The 19452-nt window shown below is 44.6% G+C and overlaps 1 long non-coding RNA gene across 1 annotated transcript; it reads left to right on the forward strand.

The window, feature by feature from the left end:
- Positions 1 to 208: 208 nt before the first annotated feature.
- On the forward strand, positions 209 to 16567 carry LOC128342474 (uncharacterized). The gene is made up of 3 exons (XR_008314999.1): positions 209 to 352; positions 446 to 778; positions 16433 to 16567. It is a non-coding gene; the product is annotated as an uncharacterized LOC128342474 (long non-coding RNA).
- Positions 16568 to 19452: the final 2885 nt, after the last annotated feature.

A 19452-nucleotide genomic window follows, 5' to 3' on the forward strand; every position in this document is an offset into this window, starting at 1 on the left:
CCTTTGCTCAGGCTGGGGGCTGGTGTACGCTCCACGATAGACGTGTGTTGTTTTCCAGCATCTGGTTGCTGCCTGCAGACTTGATTTATAGCCTGGCTTGATTGCTCTCAGCTGACTCAGGATTTACCTGCCTTTTTAAGGAGGTATTTACTTCTTCTGAGAACTTCCAGCTGTTGTTGGCGTCTCATCATTCTCCTCTGTTGCAGAGTCAGAGGGGGCGCCCTGTTTAACTCAGTGTCCTGCTCTCCGCTCCCCGTCGCTGCTGCCTCTGACTGCTCTGCTTGTTCTGGGACTGCAACCGGTCCTGCTTCAGCTATTTCCTGTGGACTGACAGCTGGGCTCTGCCATTCAGGTACCCCTGCATCGTCCGGAGGGCTGTCAGCATCTTCTTCCCCTTCACTATCTAAGGACAGGGGCATGACAGTGGCGTCTTATGTTTTTGCAGGCTGCTGCTCTTCTGCTTGGGGCTCCTCTGTGGCAAAATTCAGCTCCCCCATGTACTGGGGAGAGAAACAGTGCCTTGCAAAAGCTGACACTTGGGAGCAAAGGCATGCAGCGAGCGACACCCTTGTTTGCAGAAGCGCTGAAGCCAGTGCTGAGCTGTCGCTTTGCAGGGGCAAGGCTGGAGGAATTGGGAGCAATGAGGCAAAGGGAGTGGAGGTTCCTAGAAAGGCTTGGGAAGATCTGTGCACTGGAAGATTCTCCTCCGTCCCCCCAAATCCCAGCCTCCAGGAGACTGCTTTTCCCACATGCAGCATTAGCCCCACCCAGGGACATGGTGAGTGAAAGTGTATGTAGGGTACATTGCAACAGGGAAGACAATGCAAGGCAGGTGAATGGGGCTAGGAAGTGCCTTGGGGGTTGAAGCAGGAGGAAGAGTGTGTACAGAAATGATGGCCCTGCCCCTCTGTGTCCCATACTGGGGCAACTGAATGTTGGCAACCCTAGATTCATGTAAGGTTAAGCTAATCTACTTTATTCAGAAGTCCATGATGATAGAAAAGATCTATATCTAACAGCTGGCTACATGTTGGTCAGAGAGAGTCCTATAGGTACATGATGCTCAGAGAAAGAAAGCTAGAAGCATTGTGAGGAGGAGGAGGAGGAGGAGGAAGTCACTCTTAGGAAGTTCCTGAGTACATTCTATCCATAGTGGGGTCATAGAGGCAGAGATAAACAGGAAAAAGAAGGAGACCCTAACTATTTATCTCTACTCCCAATGCCCCTAGTGGTCATTAGGGTGACTGGTGCAAGCGGTCGATGCCAGCTGGAGCTGGAACTCCAGCAAACAGAGGGGCTTTTTGTTAGACTAGGCTTACACCCTTTTATCCAAACCTGTTCTCCCCGTGCTGGGGCAGCCTGCACAGTGTAGTTTTTATTGGTAGCTGCTGTGTTTTCTGCATCGCCCTCTAGCACAGTTAAACTGTTTACTACGACTGCTGTCTTGCTGCCAACTTAGATAATCATCACCATCTCGTTTAATCTCATCTCATATTGGAAAGGCTCCTCCATGGAGATTTACAAAGATTGTTAGACTGAAGCTTAGAAACTAGGAATATACAGCTGTCTCCTGCTTTTAATGACCACAGTGGCCACATTCTCTGCACGACAGAGAGCATCATTATTATCAGCACTGCAGAAGACACATTCCAAGTACACTCATAGTAGCAGGGGCTGAGTTACTTACAAACAAAAGATGTTAGGTTAATTCAGAGGTGGACAACATGTTTAGCATTAGGAAACTGGCACATGGAAAATGTGTTAGGAATTAGAAGGCTCAGGGTACTTTTCATATTTTTATTTGCATGCAATTAACTGTGTTTGCACAAAATTTGTAAATGGAGTGTGACAGTTCTTCCTGGATGATAGACAAATTGCAGATCCCCCCCCCCTTTATGCTATTTATTTAGTTTTCACAGTTGTAGATTAGAAGTGGTAGTTTGTATGGTAGATGATTATCAGTTAATTGGAATTTCAGTTTTACCAACGCTGTATACATTGCAAAAGGATAATAATTAGTTTGAGTATGTTCCACCAGGACCACCTATGAAGTCTGTCCAAAAGTTGGGAGGATTCTGGGAACTGAGATCCTCTGTTCTTCACCCTTCATAATTTGAGCAGTTCAAGTCCATAATTGGAGTGCACACTGGTACTTAGCATTCTCATGTGACCCTAGTCAAAACATAAGTTATAGATAGCAGATCATGCTACCTGTTTTCTTCAGGCTTTATGAACCTGTTCATCAAACATTAACTGAGATTTATTTCAACTAAGAGGATATTTAATTTCTTCATAAACAATTCTTAGCTTTCTGATATGTGACCAGTCCTTTCTTATTGGGCATTTTCTAACAAGAAGGACTGCATGTACTGGTAATCCCAAGCAATCCTTGCTACCAAGAAAAGCCATGACCCTGTTTCAGCTAATAGCGTGTAGGAACCCTGCAGAGGCAGCGGCTGCATGCAAGTACACTTAGGTCTGAATACGCACAGCTACCAGCATCTGCATCCAGGCCCTGAAATCAGTAGCTGTGTGGAATCCTTCCTTCCAATATTGTTGTGGCCATGCAAGGTGTTCTTCCATGCAACAGGCCATGGCATGTGTGGCAGAGCTCTTTTGCCTTCTAGTCAGGCATTGAACAATCCTAGGTCTGACTGTCCTTCTATGCTTGTTTGGAGTGCATGTGGGAGCCACACAGTCACAGCCTAGTTGGAGAAACCTAGGATGTATATTATAATGGTATTCATCCTATCAGACCATGCCACTGAAGGAATGATAGCCATCCATGTAGCAGCTTCTCAGTTCTAAAAACCAGTGTGGTGGTTATTATTTTTGCTGGAACTAGGAAGCCATCAGATGGTTGTCTTACCCATCAACTCCATTTCCCCTGTGTCTCTGGGATGTGGTCCCTAGTAAGAGCTCCAACCCCTTATCCAATATGGGCTTCTCAAGACATTAAAGTCATACACATGACCATGAGAGGAGTGGGCGGGGGGGGGCAAGGGGAAGGCAGGGATGAACCTACCTCCCCCCTGGATGATTGACAATCTCCTCTCCAGAGCGCATTGCACACCCCCACAATCTGTGCTGCTCCGAGCAGTGTAGATCATTGGAGGCTTGGAAAGTGAGTCCTGCCCCCCAGGAATCCCAAAACGCAGCATGTAAGCAGCACAGTGCATTGGGGGATTCCCCCGGGAGTTGGATGCTCTAGGTGCCCAGCTCTGTGACTTCTTGGGCTGTCTGTCTGGATTGTGCCCAAGTGTTGATTCCCTCCAGAACTTCTATCAAAAAATTGGCAGTCACAGGTGATATTTGTGCTTCTATTTTCTTCCCCCCTCTTGTCCCCCCGCCGCGCCAACGCCAACAGAAACCCATAATTTCTCATGGTGTCCTCACTTGACTCTTGGCTCTGGATTTATTCTGCAAAGGCTGCCAATATTTAAATGAAAGATCTGTTTACACCACTGATACGTGACCTCTTACTTATGGCTGGTTTCTCTATTTCATTTCCTTAATTGTTTTTGTACCTTTTTGTTCATTTGTCTCCATGACGGGAACATGAAGGATAAAGTACATCCCATTCTATTTGATACAAAGGACCCAGTGACCACTTCTCCCTCAGAAATAACTGGGAAGAAGGCCAGTAGGTAGGAGCACAATGTCTGACAACTCCCTATCAATAACTTTTTAAAAAAAATGCCTGTTACGTGGCGGGGGGGGGGGAATCCTTCATTGACATTGTCATTCCAATTCATATCACAATGAAGTTAAAGGATGAGGGAAAAGTTGGACAGGAAATCTTGGAGCTGCTTATCACATTGTCATCAGAAGATACCTCCGTTCAGACATGAAAAGAGAGAGAGAAACACTGTACTTGCATATGCATACAGTATCCTAAGAGAATACTGTCAAGCCCTGCCTGGCACTGATGTGCCAAGAAGCCTCACATTGCGCTCTCCAAACTTTCAGCATTTGCCTGAAGACGCAACCACCATTAGTGTGTCAATATCCTTTTCCACGACCGGAAGGCTGGAATGCCAGTCTTCTGATCATGGAAAAAGATATGCCATCATGCTTATGGTATTTGCCTACTCAGACAAACACCATAACTTTGGAGAGTATGGGGAGGCTGATCCTTTTGGGTCTGTCAGCATTGGGATGGTGCTTCTGGATGCCCTCTCGGACACTGTACATGAAAACAGCCCCCCCCCCATCTGAACAGGGCTGGTGTTGTTTTCTAGATGGGCAAACGAGACAGGAAACCATTGGCATCATGAGTAAATAAGACAGGAAACCATTAGGGGTGTGCATTTTGGAATTTTCTTGTTTCAATTTGTATCCAAATTGAAACACCCCCGTTTTGTTTTGTACCCAAATTTTCTGAATCCGAATCAGCCCTGTTTTGTTTTGTAGCCGAATTTTCCGAATCTGAATCAATTTGGATTTTTAAAAAGGGTCCCAGGGCAAAAAGAGTGGGTGGTGGTGGTAGTGTCCAATGGGTGGAAGCTACCACCCAAATTTCAAAGGAATTAGGCAAAGGGCTGATTTTTTGTGAATTTTTTAAGTTTACACATCTTTAAGAATTTTCCCATAGGGAATAATGGGGATTCCAGCAAATGTATTGCTTCAAATCAAGGGGAAAGGGATGGCCCAAAGCAGAGTGTGGTGGGTGTTAGTGCCCAGTGGGGGCAAGGAAACTTCCAGAATTATCTCAAAAGAATTAGGAACATAGGAAACTGCCATATACTGAGTCAGACCATTGGTCTATCTAGCTCAGTATTGTCTTCACAGACTGGCAGCGGCTTCTCCAAGGTTGCAGACAGGAATTTCTCTCAGCCCTATCTTGGAGAAGCCAGGGAGGGAACTTGAAACCTTCTGCTCTTCCCAGAGCGGCTTCATCCCCTGAGGGGTATATCTTGCAGTGCTCACACATCAAGTCTCCCTTTCATATGCAACCAGGGCAGATCCTACTTAGCTATGGAGACAAGTCATGCTCAGCCACAAGACCAGTTCTCCTCTCCATTGGGCAAAGGGCTGATCTTTTGTGAATTGTTGAAGTTTACGTGTCTTTTAAGATTTCTCTCATAGGGAATAATGGAGGTTTCAGCAGCCCCATAATTCCACTTGGGGGGTACTGGGGTTTCCCAGAGCGAGGGGTTGTATAGTGCACATAGTGTGCCAACCACCTCCATACCCATAAGCCCTTGGGGTACTGGGTTTTGTGTTTCTGAGGTGTTCATTGTAGATTCTATGGTAGCATATGAGATTTTCAGTGAAAAACAAGAATCCACTCTCATATGCTACCAGAGAATCTACACTCAGAACACCACAGAAACAACAGAACCCAGCACCCCATGGGTTAGCCACCCTTCCCCTGGCCAATGTGGGGTCAGTAAAGAGTGGCAAGAAGCAAAAGAGCCAATGGGGAACAAGGAGGGAATTGTCAGCAGGTCAGCCCATGCTTTAGGTCACCGATCAGAAGGCTGGAAGGGTGGGAAATTCAAAGAGATGTCAAACACGAAATGAAGACTGACTCAGAGATCACCACAAAATGGAGGTCCAAAACAACAAAACGTTTTGTAGCCGAAACAGGGACGTTTTGTTTTGTATACAAAACTTTTGGGCCTGGAAAATGGGTGTTTTGTTTTGTCTACAAAACACCCGGAACAGGCTGTTTTGGGTACAAAACATTTTGTATCCGAAACATTTCGCACATCCCTAGAAACCATTGCCAATCAGGAGTTCCCTGCAATGTGTACTCTGCCATTTGTGATTGTTGCCCTTATAATGAGTTTGGGATTTTTTTTGTTTGTATTTGGTTTTTTTTAGCATCCTCCGATTATTCTTAAGCCGAACAGCATTTTGAAGGCTTTTTCTGAGGAAGCTCACTAAAAGCAAGCACAGAGAAACTTGTCTGGAGCTCTCTTTGCTAATTCTTCCCTGTTCTAAGCAGGCTTGTATTATTCTTGGGAAGCTGTGAGGGAGTCAGTGGCACAGAGGGCTTGCTGGAGGCAAGAAAGACCCTGTAGGCCTCATCCTTAACAAGCCTGGATATTCCTGGACATGCTCCAGAGTATCATTTCCTGCTTGTAGTTTTTTGTGCTCCTGATTTAGTCATTTTTAAAAAAAATTTGTTCTTTGGCATGCATTTACATATAAATCTGATTACACAAGATTACAGCCACTAGGAAGCTCTAGTAAGGAAGGTGGGCAAAATGAGGATCATATAAACTTCAATAGCTGGAAGCGATAAAAAACACCACAATCAAGGATGGATAGATAAATAAATAATTGCATTGATAAATGGATAGATGAATAAATAATTATTAAGACGATAACTGGAAGTGATAATCTAACATCACAGTCAAGGATAGATAGATAGATAGATAGATAGCTAGATAGATAGATAGATAGATAGATAGATAGATAGAATTTGTGAGTTGCACTGAAAATATTTCCTGCTTTCCATGTTGGCTTCAGAATAATAAATTTTCATTTAAATTCAAATTATTTAAATAACTGCCAAGACAGAAACCATTGTAATTGTCTGGTACGTACAATTACTCAAACGTTTGTCCAGCAGGTGGCCCAAGCTTGCACAGCAGAATTAGTTTTTTCTCATGTTAACTATTCCAAAAGGACATGACAACGAAAACACACACACACACACACACACACACACACACACACACACACACACAGGCTATTAGAACTCCAGAAGAGTCTACATATATAGACAGCATGTTGACAGATAGATGAAAAATGTGAACATTCAGTGAAAGAATAAGGTTAAAAGCTTCCCAGATTGTAAGCCAAAGATTAATATGAGGCCAAATGCACAAAAAAACTGTCTTCTAGAAGTATTGGGTAAGGAACTCACTGATAATTTATCATCTATTGGACCAAATAGGCCTCCATAGTATTTTGTATACATTGAAGATAAAGGAAAAATAAAATTAGTTGCTTGATAAATGGATGATACCTGTTGACTGAACAATAAAAGCAGCAAAATGTCCTCAAGGCCTGCCCACATTTAAGGTTCCTGTTACCTGAACCCCTTCCCCCATTCGATTTGTTTATTACATTTTGCATCCTGTTCTTTCTCTCAGGAGTACCAGACAATGTACAAGGGTAATTCTTCTCATTTTTCCTCCACTGTAGGTGTTCGAAGCTTAGAGATGTTGATGGTTCAGAGCTGCCTAGTGGGTTTCATGGCTGAGTGGGGATTTGAACCTAGATCTTGCCAGTGCTAGTCTGACACCTTAACCATTACACTATACTGTTGGATAAAGGTCACACTATCCAAACCAGATGGATCTCTGCCTCCATGGAGCTTACAAACTATAACTGATGGTAGGGAAGATAACCAAAGGAGGGAGAAGAGTCAAAGGGGGCAAGGGATGACATCACAGGTAATAATACTAATCTGAGTGGAGTGGAGTGTCTAGCTTTATTCACTGCTTTTATGAGAGATGCAGACAAAGAAGAGCAATAAACCTGATGCTCAGTGTACTCAGTCATTCATTTCTTAATTGACTCATCGATAGTTTGTGGCTTATGCTCTCTTTGGGAGCAGCCAACTGTTTGTGAACTAAACTTCATAGACGTAGCCAATTGGGCTGGACCATGCCAGCCAACCTAAATCAGATCATAAACTACTGTAATGAATTTGGATGATCCTTTATCTGAAAAGACAGTTACATGACCTGCAGCATTTGTGAGAAGAGCTGGTTGGTACCATGAGTCAATTTCAGAAGTATTACCTGCATAATGGCTGATTTACATACTGAATTGCAGACTGTAGGTTCAATCCAACAAGCACAGTTGCTGTGCAAGCTCCATTAGCTTTAAGCAGGTTGGGCATAGGGGTTACCTCTTCAAGCATTGCATCTGGCTTCTCAAGAAGACATTTCCCCCCTCACAGTTCTGGTGAAAGTGACATCTGTGGCATCACTATTACCTCTTCAAGCATTGTATCTGGCTTCTCAAGAAGAACTAAAATGACAAATATGTGCAATGGCAAATAAGAAAGGTGGATTGGCTATATTATAATATAATGTAGCAAACAAAGACCATTGTGTTGAGTAAGCCTTGCTACAAACAGCACATGCTTTAGCTTGGAAGTGGGTGGAGGGAAGGAAGAGAGCCAGGCACAGAGTGTGCATGTGAGAATGGAAGACTGAGATGGATTCCACTGTGGCTTTACAGGGAACAGGCAAGTGAGAGACCAAGGAGGAGGAAATTGATGGCTCTTAGCCCTCTTCTTCTGTCTGAGGAAAGCCACTGGTCTGGGCACCAGCTTCAGCTGCCTGTCATGACAAAAAGACAGAAGGGGTAGAGAAAAGAAAGAGATGAGTGACATAATGCATACTCGAGAATAGGGATGTGCCATTTGATTCAGCTTTGAATTGATTCAGGTTGAATTGGGGGGCAATTCGCTGATACAACCTCAAAACTTTGGTTTGGGGCGGTATAAAAATCCATTAAATAAATAAATAAATAAATAAATAAATAAAATAAAATCATCCTTAAAATAGAGGGCCCAATCAGGGTTGACGAGAATTATGCCCAATTTGACCCAAATTGATTTGGGTGATTCAAGTGCAATTTTGAGGGCTGTTTTGCTGGGGAAATGGTGCTTCCCCCCCACCCCGGGGAGATGATCTACCAATTGGGATTGATGGGTAGACCAGTTCTCAGTAGATCAGCTCTCCTTGGGGAAAAGATACAATTTTCAGGCCTGTTTTTCCAGGGAGAGCTGGTCTATTAATTGGGGTCAGTGAGTAGACCAGCCCTCCACTCCAGACTTAGCACAACATAGTATGCACTGTCACTCATCTCTAACTCCGCTGCGGATTTAGTGCATCCAAGATGGGCAGACGTGCAAAGTACAGAGCGGAGGGCTAGTATACCTGCTGACCCAAATTGGTAGACCAGCTCTACCCCTAAAAAGCACCATTTTGAGGCCCATTTTCCCAGCAAAATGGGCCTCAAAATGGTGCTTGAATCATTCAAGGGTGCTTTGTCGAGAGAGCCAGCCAAGCCAGCTGTTTTTGACGAATCAATTAGATGATTGTGCAATTTGATTCAAGCTTGAATTGAATAGCGGCATCTGATTTGTGCCACTCCTATTCCAGAAGTGAAGAGAAAAAGAGATAATTTAGCAAAAGAGAGATTCTTCCACAGTCCTCTCATTGGGAGTGTTGGTTGTGTGCACTGGAGTTAACCAGCCAAAACATTGGCTGCAATAATCTAGTGAATAAGAAAACAGTGAGGCACAGGTGTCCTTATGTGAAGGGACATCTGATTACCTGAGGGTCAAAGCTGGATCAGTAACTTACATATGAACAAACTTGAAATTATACACTTGTGAGCATTTTTGGCATTCCTTGAGAAAATATTTGCTTATTTATTTACTTTGCCCTTAGTTAATTTCAGTGATGTCATCACAGTGCAACATCTTGATTGTATATGTAGCATTGCAACAGTGTTCTGTCCACTGTGTTATTCCTGACTGGGAGGAATCAGCAATATGACCAATCCAGGAAGGAGGAAATGGCAGCTGCTGAGGGATAAATGGGGCCAAACACTTCGTATGATGGTTTTAGGAGGCTTTTACCCCACCAAAACTACTAGTTTCTGTTCCACAATAGAGTTGAGAATATTTGATACAACTTAGGTTAAGACTCCAAAAGTCTCAACTTTTTCTGTTCTGGTTCCAGTTGCTGATGTGTGTTTAATGATTTCAGGTTACTGAATGAAAATTTTCCCCTGTGAAACTGAAGCAAGTATAGTGTAATATCTTAAAAGCACTGAGAGAGCTTCGAACCTCAGTGACATATTGTTTCAAAATAATACTTTTTCATCTCTCATATTATTAAAATAAATAATTATTTTAAAGAAAACTCTTCTTTAGAAATCTCTTCTGAGTACAGGCTCAGAATATGGCTTAAAAGAACGTCAATGCTTTTTTTTCATTGTAAAAATGAGTGTATTGGTCTTGGCATGAGTCAACACCACACTAATAGCTCTAATGAGATTCTAATAATCTAGTAGTTTTTCATCATACTTGTTCATGCCTTAAGAACTCATAATTTTTTTTTAGTGAAATTCAGACTTATCCTAGACACACACATAAACACACACATCCCAACACACACACACCAATGCTAATTTGTATAGCATGTCGGAAAGTTCAAAATACTTTACATATATTATTTATTATTTATTTATTTAACATATTTTATACCACCTGATATGTACATCTCTAGGTGGTGTACAAAATTTAAAATATTTAAAAGTCAACACAGATTAAAATACATGACACAATAAAAACAATAGCATAAAATAGTTGTTAAAATAAATTATTACAATTATTACAATTACAGTGGGTATAGGAAAGAATCACCCCCTTTGATAGACCTTAAATTCTGGTTCCCTTACATCCTGAAATGAAAACACAAAGAAAATTCCCTTCACCAGCTGTACTTATCCAATGCAACCTATAACATCCAACTGAAAAACATCACAATTACAGTCCAGAAAAAGTGTCAGAAATAAAAAACAAGAATTACTGAGATTGAAAAAGGATCACCCCGCCCATGTCAATATTTTGTTGAACCACCTTTTGCTTTAATAACAGCCTTGAGTCTGTTGGGATACTTCTCTATCAACCTTGCACATCTAGACGGAGCAATATTTGCCCACTCCTCCATACAGAACTGTTCAAGTTCGGTCACATTGGATGGTAGGTGTTGGTGGACTGCTATCCTCTCTGGATCCGGTCGGCCCTCCAAACTGGATGGAAGAGCAAGGAGGAAACTGGTAAGAGAGGTTACCAAGAGGCCAATGGCCACTCTGAAGGAGTTAAAGGACTTCATGGCAAAGAGTGGTTGTTCTGTGCATGTGACAACAATTTCATGAGCGCTCCACAGATGTGGCTTGTTCGGGAGGGTCGCAAGGAGAAAGCCACTTCTCAAGAAAGGCCACATTAAAGCTCGTTTGAGCTTTGCCAGAAGGCACCTTGAAGATTCTGATGCCAAATGGAAAAAGGTCTTATGGTCAGATGAGACCAAGATTGAACTATTTGGCCTCAACACCAAACAGTACACCTGGCGTAAATCCAACGCAGCTCAACATCCACAACACACCATACCTACAGTGAAGCATGGAGGTGGCAGCATCCTGTTGTGGGGGTGTTTCTCTGCCTCAGGGACTGGGGCTCTCGTTAGGGTAGAAAGAAAAATGGATGGGGCAAAATACCGTCAGATTCTGGAAGAAAACCTGCTACCCTCTGCCAGACAGTTCAGGATGGGCAGAAGAGTCACCTTTCAACATGACAACGATCCGAAGCACACAGCAAAATTGACCACACAGTGGCTGAAGGAGAAAAAAGTGAACGTCCTCATGTAGCCCAGTCAGAACCCAGACCTAAATCCCATAGGAAATCTGTGGAGAGATTTGAAGATAGCAGTCCACCAACACCTACCATCCAATGTGACCGAACTTGAACAGTTCTGTATGGAGGAGTGGGCAAATATTGCTCCGTCTAGATGTGCAAGGTTGATAGAGAAGTATCCCAACAGACTCAAGGCTGTTATTAAAGCAAAAGGCGGTTCAACAAAATATTGACATTGGGGGGTGTGTGATCCTTTTTCAATCTCAGTAATTCTTGTTTTTTATTTCTGACACTTTTTCTGGACTGTAATTGTGATGTTTTTCAGTTGGATGTTATAGGTTGCATTGGATAAGTACAGCTGGTGAAGGGAATTTTCTTTGTGTTTTCATTTCAGGATGTAAGGGAACCGGAATTTAAGGTCTATCAAAGGGGGTGATTCTTTCCTACACCCACTGTAATTCTAATTAAATGCCTAAGAGAACAGGACAGTCTTGAAGGTTTTCCTGAAAACAAACAGAGAAGGAAATCCTCTTATTTCAGCAGGGAGCATATTCCAACGCCCTGGGGCAGCCACAGAGACAGCCCAGTCCTGGGTTGCCACCAAACAAACTGGTGGCAACTGTAACCAGACTTCTCCAGAAGATCATAACGGGTGGCAGGGTTTATGACAAAGGAGGTGCTCTCTTAAATAGCCTGGACCCAAGCCATTAAAGGCTTTATAGGTAATAACCAGCACTTGGTATTTCACCCGGAAACGTATCGGCAGCCAGTGCAGTTCTTTTAAAACCGGTGTTATGTGGTCCCTTCGTATAGTCCCAGAGACCAATCTGGCTGTTGCATTCTGTACCAATTGAAGTTTCTGGACTATGTACAAAGGCAGCCCCACGTAGAGTGCATTATGGTAGTCAAGGCTGGAGGTTTCCAGCTTATGTACCACTTTTTTAAGGTCATTCACCTCTAGAAATGGACGTAGCTGACGTATCAACTGAAGCTGATAAAAAGCGCTCCTGGCCACTGCCTCAACCTGAGAAACCAGGGAGAGCTTTGGGTCCAGGGGCACTCCCAAGCTACATACCTGATCTTTCAGGGGGCATGTAACCCCATCCAGAACAGACAGATCCTCACCATCTCTCGGACCCCCCCCCCGCCCCAAGTCTTACTTGGATTCAACCAGTTTGTTATCCCTCATTCAGCCCATTACTGCCTTCAGGCAGACATTTAGGGAAGATATGCCATTTCCTGATGAGGTCGACATGGAGAATTAGATCTGGGTGTCATCAGCATATTGTTAATACCTTGCACCAAATCTCCTGATGATCACTCTCAGCAGTTTCACGTAGATGTTAAAGAGCATTAGAGACAGTATGGAGCCTTGTGGGACTCCACACTTCTGTTCTTGCTTAGTGGAACAGTCTTCAAGTGACTCCATCTGGAATCTGCTAGAGAGGTAGGAGCAGAAGCACTGTAAGACAGTGCCACCCAATCCCACCTTCCCCTGGTGGTCCAGAAGGATACCATGGTTGGTGGTATCAAAAGCCACAGAGAGATCGAAAAGGACCAGCAGAGTCACGCACTCTCTGTTGATAGCCAGTTGGAGATCATTCAGCAGGCTGACCAAAGCAGTCTCGATCCCATAGCCCACACGAAAGCCAGTTTGAAATGGGTCTAGATAATCTGCATCATCCAAAACTGCCTGGAGCTTAGAGGCCACCACCCGCTCAATCACCTTTCCCAACCATGGAAAATTAGAAACAGGTCTGTAATTAGCGAACTCTAAGGGATCCAGTGCAGCTTTCTTCAAAAGTGATCTAATAATAGCCTCCTTAAGACAAGGAAACACCCTGCCCTCCCTTAAAGAAGCATTTATAATATTTACCAGACCTCTCTGATAATATGATTATCAGATGAGACAAGGGTCAAAAGAAGAGGTTGTGGGACACACAGTCCAAAGCAGTTTGCCCACTTCCTCAGGAGTCACAAACTGAAAATGATCCAATCTAATCCCATAAGAGGAGTTGCTGGACACCTCCACAGTAGACTCTGCAGTAACTGTGGACTCCTGCCCGAATATGAGAGATTTTAACAGCAAAAAGTCATTTAAAAAGTCATAGCAAGTAATCAATGGTTCCAAGTTTAAATGCAAGGGAGGGGATACAAACTAGCCCCCTTACAACCCTAGACAACTCAGCTGGACATGATTTAGCGGGAGCAATGTGGACAGAAAAGAACTGCTTCTTTGCCGCCTGAACTGCCGGAGCATAGATCTTCAAATCTGCTCTGTGTTGTACCCAATTAGACCCGTGCCAACTGCCAAGTCCACTTGCGCTCTAGTTGTCTACCTCGCCACTTTAGCTCCTGCAGTTCATCCGAATACTACGGGGCTGTCTTTAAAGCAAGTCAGAGAGGACGCTTAGGAGCGATTATCTCTACTGCTCTAGTGAGTTCATTATTCCATGTTTGTACCAGAACATTGACAGAATCATTATCAGAGCCAACTCTAAACCCTTCCAAGGCTTCTTGGAATCCTATTGGATCCAATAACGTCCTCGGGCGGACCAATCTAATATGTCCTTCACCCCTGCAGAGGTGCATCATGGCTGTAAGTTCTACCTGGTCCGTCTATGACAATGTGGAGATGACAGGAGTCCCCACCCATGGAACACCACCCTGCTCAGAGCAAAAGACCAAATCGAGCATGTGACCAGCATCATGTGTTGGTCCAGAGACCAATTGGGTTAGGCCCACAGTCATCATGGCCACTATGAACTTTTGAGCTGCTCCTGACAACCCAGTCCCAAAATGAACATTGAAGCCCCCAACAACAACCTGGACCACTCCAACGCCAACCCAGGCTTGGGCAGCCCAGTCTAGGTTGGGCTGCTTGTGTGGAACACTGGGATCGAAGCTGATCCCAGTGCTGCTGCCCTGCTTAACCCAGCTTTTTACCCCAGCCTTTATTCAGGGTTAAGGGTGGGAGCATACACTTTACCCCAGTGCCAGGGTCGTGTGTATGCTTGAGCTGCACACATCCCGAGCATATACAGATCCGGGTGGTAGGGATGTGCATGGAACTGGTTCAGCGCTCCTTTTCTGGAGTGCCGAACCAGTCTGATCACCTGGCGTTTGAGCCGGTTCGAAGTGCGGTGGGGGGGGGAGTCACTTCAAGGGACAGGGAAAGCTTCTCCTCCATGTCCCTCCCTGCCTGCCGCTTTCCCCCCTCCGGCGCTCGCTTAAACCATGTGGGTGGGTGACTGCAGTGTGCCCTCTTGTAGCCACGTTCAGCGTCACCCAGCATCCCCACACTCATGGCCGACGCACGTGCACGTGGAATGCACACGCATGTCGGCCATGAGTGTGGGGATGCTGGGCAATGCTGAAAGTGGCTGCAAGCGGGGACTCTGCAGACCTGTGCCCACATGGTTTAAGTGAGTGCTGGAGGGGGGAGCAGCGGGGAAGGGAGGGACAGGTAGGAGAAACCTTCCCTGTACCTTAACGTGACCCCCCCCACACACACACTCTTACAGGAGTGGAACTGGTTCAGTGCACATCCCTACTGGGTGGCAAGAGCACCCGGCTGAGGGAGGATCCCTCAATGCACCACACTCCTAGCATGGTGCATTGAGATATGTTGAGGACTTCATCCTCTGGCTCCCTGCTCTGCCTCTCATCACAGCGCAGCTTGTGTGCTGCCACAAGCGGCAGAGTGAACTGGGGTGGGTGATCAGGATCATGTGCAGAGAGGCCAGCCCTCCACCCCACCAGTGGTTATGGGCATGTGCATGACCTTACAGGTGCTATAGGACGTTGGTCAATTGGAAAGGAGTGAATGGCCTAGTTCACACAATCATTTGAATCTAGATTTAATGTAGGTTGTCATTAGTGTGATTGTGTGAACCCACACCAAGGTGGTTTATGGCCAAAGATGAATCTAAAATTCCCACCTTGACATCAGTTCACATAATCATGCTAATGTTAGTAAACCTAGATTTGAATGATTGTGTGAACCAGGCCAACATGAACTAACATAGCTGCATACTACCTAAAATCATTGGGGAGTTCTCTACCTCAATTATTATTATTATTTTGGTATTGAGATGCAATAAAATATATTAGAACTGGTATTAACTTGGTCACAAAATCCAGCTCATGATAGAGATATTTGTGCTGGTCATACTACAAATCATGGTTTGAATTTGGTGCTGCTTGAGAGACTTTGGAAGCAGTACAATATTAAGCCTATTAGCAGGAGCAGCCCAACCCAGGCTAGACCAGCCCATCGTAGGTTGGGGTGCTCATGTCCAGCGCCAGGATCGAGCTCGATCCCAGCACTGAGTTCCCACCCAATCTGACTTTTTACCACACCTTTTAACCAGTATTTATGGGTGCACCAGTACCCGGGGTGTGTGCCTAGTGTGGGTGCCTAGAGTGCCTAACTTCTTGCTGCACGGTGCCTTGTGGGATTCCTGGAGCCCAGGCGTCCTTCCCCCAGCCTCCCTGATACTGTGCTGCTCACCACAGCAGCACTCATCTGGGAGCGCAATACAGCGAGCAGGGCAGCAGCGTTGTTCATGTGCAGGAAGGCAGGAATGATGCTGCCTTCCCTGTCCCTCCCTAGCTCCAGTCTTATGCACAGCCGCATTGTGTAGGACTTAGGAAAGAAGCTGGTGTCATTTTGTGCTACTGAACTGATCTGGCTTATTGCTTGAGTCCAGAAAAGTGGGATAAATCTGACTAATGCAATGTGTGAGCATGATGGATGGGAAGCAGGGGGAGTCTCCCTAGGAGCAAGGTAATGAAATTTGAGACATCCGAGTGGTTCCTCAGACCGAAACCAGATACTGAACTTCTACAAAGCTCTAGACATTGAGATTGTATTACATGGATTAAGTCCAATCAGGAAATGAGTCATGGCACACCAGTTTGGGATCATGTGCAAGTCATCTACATAGATGAGAAATGTATAGTGGTAGCTCAGTGTGGAACTGAGTCCATATGGTTCTTTTGCTGTTGCCTTCCTTTTTCTGTACATTGCAGATAAGAAGGTCTTGAGGTGATCATTTCCTAATTGTGGATACATCTCCAGGAGAATAAAGGAGAAACCATCTGTTGTGCAGTTTGAGATGAGACTCCGCTTCATATGCTGTGGAAGAAGCAAAGTGTGTTGGTAAAATTGCTCACCTCTTACATCTCTGAATGTTAAAGTGGATGTTTGAACTCTTTTACTCAGCATGATTATATCCCCTTCTTGTATTGCTTTGTTTCTACTGGCAAAAATAAATGGTTTATATAATTGTACTGCTTAAAGCAAATTTAATGATTTGTTGTTAATGATCACAAAATCTGCAAAGTTCATGGATGCCTGTATACTTCAGTTCTGTGTCGTCACATCCTGCAACTTCAGCTGTCAGAAGATGCAGAGGTCCTGCTTTTTTTGTATTTTAATTTTCATGTTGTTTGCATATTGTCTTGAGCGGTGGGCAAAGTGCAACAGTGTATGCATTACAAGAAACAGAGCACTGTCCTTCTGCCTAATGGAGAAGAAACTCTGAGGAATGCACTAGTAGCAATATTATTTATTTTTTTTAAACAAATTCAAAGAATCAAAAACACATCCTGACATTTTTGGGGAACCAGACTAAAAGTAGCAGGGTAAGGACCTGTGTATATTTGTAGATAGACAGATATCCGAATATTATCTGCTGGTCTTCAGCCCTGATATCGATACCACACTGATATTAGTAAACCAACCCCTCCCTCTGCCCCAGGTCTGTCAGCTTCAGTTACCCATCTGTACAATGGGAATAAATAAATTGTCTCAGGGCCAAATACATGTGACATTAAATGCAGCACAGGCATGGTATGCTTCATTTTTCTTTGGTAGGAACAGCTGGATTAGGTCCCCATGAATCAGAGCTATGGTGGAGAAGCTTTAGCTCTATTCCTCTCCAGGGTCTGGATCCAGATTGGCTGTCTCCCACACAGTTGCTATTTGCCAAGGGGCGGGGGGGAAAGCTTCTGTTGGTTCCAATTGATCATCAAATAAATATTTCTGACACCAAAAAGTGATTTGGAAGTAGGAGAGAGAGGCAGAAATCAGTCTCCCCTCTCTCTTTGTCTGCGCTTGTCTGCTCTACAACACACTGGGTGGAGCTCCATTCAGGGTCAGCCTATCCATCCACCCAGGGCTGTGCAACTTCGGCTCTCCTGCAGATGTTGGCCTACAACTCCCATAATCCATGGCTATTGGCCATTGTGGCTGGGGATTTTGGGAGCTGTAGTCCAAAAACAGCTGGGGAGGGGCCTAAATTGAGCAGGCCTGGCAGACCTAGGCTGTCGCCTAGGGCACCAGCTCTTGGGGCACTGCAGCTTCCCTGTGGAAGTCAAGTGGTCAAGGCCTGCCTCCTAGCTGTCCTCTGGTGTTCTTTCCTCCCCCTCCCCACTCAGTGTGCTCTGTCCCTGCCCCCTCCCTGCCTCTCTCTGTTCGGTTACTGTTGTGGCCGCTCAGGCAGGAGCCTTCATCTTGGTTTCTCAAGAGCCGAGAGCCCAAACAGGAAGAAAGTTGTGCACGTGATGGTTGGCTTGGCTGCAGTCAGGCCTGGTTGGTCATGGAGGGAAGCTCTTCCACTGCTTCCTCTCTAGAAGTTTTCACACAGGGGCTGGATGGCCATTTGTCAAGGATGCAGCAGCAGATTCCTGCGCTGAGCCTCAGAGGGGTTGGACTAGATGACCTCCAAGTTCTCTTCCCATCTAACCTTCTATGATGCTATGATAAGGCTATTTAACTTGCCCTCATGACTTCCTACTTCTTCTTTATGATAAACTTTGAATTTCATTAATGGAAAGCAAATACCAATACCTGCAGAAAGAGACTGCAAGGCTGGTAATTTTGGAACTATGCCAACTGAACAAATGCAAGATGCCTTGTGAGCTTTCCAAATTTTTATGCTCAGGGAGACTAGCCTGGTGGAAATGGCACCAGGAAACTGAAGTGGAATTATTTCACTAATTCAGACCAGCCCTCATGCTGTGCAGTGGCTATCACCCAAGAGGGATATGCACTTGCTGGTTCTGTGACCGTGGCCAGTCCATTGTGCTTCCAACAAATGTGACTCCAATGAGAGTCAGGTGCAGCAGTGATGATGCACAGTGTCATCTGCCCAGAGCCTCTGCCATATTTGCTAGATGCCTCAATAGATTGGCATGTGCCACAGAGCCAGTGAGTGCACATCCCTCTTAGTGCACGACTTCTGACACCCCTCACAAGTCAGAGAGGTGATTTTTTGTTTGTTTTATAACAACTTAGTCTCCAGGTCCTGGGAATTTATTGAGTTTTTACTTTCTTTCACTGCCATCATATGATTACTTATTACCCTGCTCTCAATACCCAACTCCTTGGCTATGTAGCCTCGCAAGTGCAGGATAGGTGTATATGGTCAGTGTATAAATGAAACAAACCCTGAAGGGTAAAACAAAAACAAGAATAAGTTTATTGTTTACAACTGATTGGAATAAAGGTCTCAGCAAGGCAGAGCACATAAACTTCTCTACAAAGTTGCTAAGTACGTCAGCTGTTTAACTCTCTGAGTGCTTTTTTCTTCTTGATAACATGTAACATTTAGGGAGGTGATATAAATGGGACAGAGGTAAATAAAACTTGGTTTGCAGACTTAGTGAATCAACTCAAACTTTCCTGTCTGTCACCAGGAGGTTTCACTTCTGGGCACCTTTCACATTCAAGGTTTCTTTCCCAGGCGTAACACACCCCACTTTTAGAGTTCTGCCCCAGTGTACTGCTGGTTCCACAGTCTCCACACATTAACCAATCAAGTCTCAGACAAACCCCTGAACAATCTCTCTGCTACACTCTGTCCAACCTCTCACTCCTTACGTTCAGCTCCAACACTCCTATTCCAACTCCAACTGTCTTCTCCTAAGCAACTGTCCTTGTTTAAATCCCTCCCCCTGAACATTCTGTGCCTGGTTACTATGGCAACACACTCTCTCATGCACTCACGCTCCAGCTCCTATATGTACATTCCATCAGATGGACCAAT

Source organism: Hemicordylus capensis, chromosome 1, assembly GCF_027244095.1.
Source record: "Hemicordylus capensis ecotype Gifberg chromosome 1, rHemCap1.1.pri, whole genome shotgun sequence".
Taxonomy (NCBI): Eukaryota; Metazoa; Chordata; class Lepidosauria; order Squamata; family Cordylidae; genus Hemicordylus; species Hemicordylus capensis.